General features: G+C 41.3%; 1 pseudogene; it reads right to left on the bottom strand.

The window, feature by feature from the left end:
- Nucleotides 1-726: 726 nt before the first annotated feature.
- LOC136657665 (5S ribosomal RNA) lies at nucleotides 727-844 on the bottom strand (annotated as a pseudogene).
- Nucleotides 845-2,321: the final 1,477 nt, after the last annotated feature.

Here is a 2,321-nt window from a genome sequence, read left to right as displayed (position 1 = left end):
AAAAAGCAATGGACAAAAATATGGTATATATTTCCCTGTTCAGTTTCATGCAGTAGGTAAAAATGTTTTAGCTTTCTTAAGCATTTTACTTTCACGTATTTGATTGATGAGTAAAATGCCTGTGTAATCTAGGGTTTTTTTGGGGGAGGAAGGGGTATTTCTATTTTTAAATATTGTGTTCAAACCTTATTGAAATATTGGATATTTTTATATTTTTACCAATCACCCTGAGTATATGTATTGAAAGGAAGTTAAGCATCTTGAAAACAAATTGAGTACGTAAAATACTGTTTCATTAAGTAGTTGCTGATGGGGTAAGAGATTTTGCTTTCTGTAGTTCCAAGTACATATATTAGGACAGTTAAATTTAAATATGCTGCAATTTGCTTTGATAACACAGTATTTTTCCCCTCTTTTTAAAAAACTCTTCCATAGTTGTTGGAAGAACAAGTTAATAGACTGGCTGCTTCTTCACAGGCCCTCCAAACTAAACAAACATGTACAATGTAAATGCTGACTCAGTGGTACACATACCATATTCTTGGCTTATCTTCCAAATAGGTTGCATTTTTCTCTGGAACTGTAGGAGACACAGAAAGATAAACATATTGCAAAAGCATGAATGATGTCCAGCAGAGGAAATTTTGCTAAAGATTCATTTTGAACAGTTTCCAGTTCAAATTTCTAGATGGTTGGCAACCTTCAGTCTCGAAAGACTGTGGTATAAGCCTACAGCACCCAGTATTCCCAAGTGGTCTCCTATCCAAGTACTAACCAGGCCTGACCCTGCTTAGTTTCTGAGATCAGACAAGATCTGGCATGTGCAGGGCAATAAGCAGTATGCACAACTTCTAGTAAATAAATAAAAACAAAAACAAAAAAAACCAAGACCAGAAAGGAATGCAGTTTTTCATCACAGATATTACCTCTTTATTGCACTGTGTGATGAGTTTAGGGTAGCTTGTCATCTTCGCTCTCTGGTATTTGCTCTATTAAAATATATCATCATGTCTATGTGTAGGGCAATGTGTAGGGGAATGTTTGCGGAGAGCAAGTCTAATTGATTACAGTGATACTTGTTCCCTAGTATGAGTGCTTAAGATTGCAGCCTTAGCTAGGCTATTGGAGTAGCAGCATCACACAGGGCAGCTTTTGTACCACTTCAGACTACAGGTGCATAGGATACAGCCTCATATTGAATAAGATCAAACTCAGAATTGTCTACAGCAAGGGCCTCCAAACTATGGCCTGCGAGGCACCAAGAAAAGCCCCTCAGGCATAGTGGTGGCAAAGCCTTACTGTTCCGCTCCATCGCTTCCCATCTTTGTGCCAAATCTTCTAGAACCTTGCACTGTGATCATCCCGGTAGGTTCTGCACCCGAATTTCCTTGGGAAAGCAGCTGCCTAGCATGTGTTTCTACGAAGATCGGGCACGAAGATGGGAGGTGTTAAGGCAGAATGGTAAGGCTTCAGCACTGCTGTGCTGCGTCCAAGAGGCTTTTCTTGATGCGCAAGATCTGGCCCACGGGCCATAGTTTGGAGGCCTCTGGTCTACAGGACACTGATTGGTAGTGTCTTGCCAAGGTTTCAAATAAGAATCTTTTCCAACCCTACAGAAACTTAGGGTGCAATCCTAACCCATTTTCCAGCATCAACATAAGGGCAGTGCAGGTCTGAGGTAAGGGAACAAACATTGCCTTACTTTGAGGAGGCCTCTGTGAGTGCCACCCAACTGCAGGATGCAGCACATGCCCCATTGGCACAGCTACGCCAGTGCTGGAAAGTTGGTTAGGATTTGGGCCTTAATCTTGGATCTCCGGCATGCAAAGCATGCACTCTTCCACTGAGGTATGGCTCAATCCCCAGTGGAATCAGCTATTTGAATGCTCCCCTATATTAGACACCCCTCTCTCCCATGCTATATAAAGTAGCAGGTAATCAGTATAGAGAACTTAAACTTTCTTCCACGTGTATGTGGTTAGAAACTTGGAGAGAGTGCACATGATTGGCAAAAATTCTCACACAGTGCTGTTGAGGTTTCTTCTTGACCCAATTGCTTGTCATTTAGACACACACAACAGGATGCGGGATCCTAATTCCTAAGAGCCCAACCCTGGTCCGACACTGGATGCAGTAGAAAAAGTTTATCCAAGTGAGGAGCAACAAGAACAGGAATGGAAGAAAAGTTCCATTTGAGGTTATCAAATACCCTTTGACATGACTCCATCAGTAAGTGGAACTATTTTAACACTTAAGGGTTTTGTTTGTTTGTTTTTTGTTTTGTTTTTTAAGATGGCAGTGATAGAGCTAGCCAAACCCTG

Source organism: Tiliqua scincoides, chromosome 7 (assembly GCF_035046505.1).
Source record: "Tiliqua scincoides isolate rTilSci1 chromosome 7, rTilSci1.hap2, whole genome shotgun sequence".
Lineage (NCBI taxonomy): Eukaryota > Metazoa > Chordata > Lepidosauria > Squamata > Scincidae > Tiliqua > Tiliqua scincoides.
Note: the sequence above shows the minus strand (reverse complement) of the source record. Positions and strands in the feature narration are given on the sequence as shown.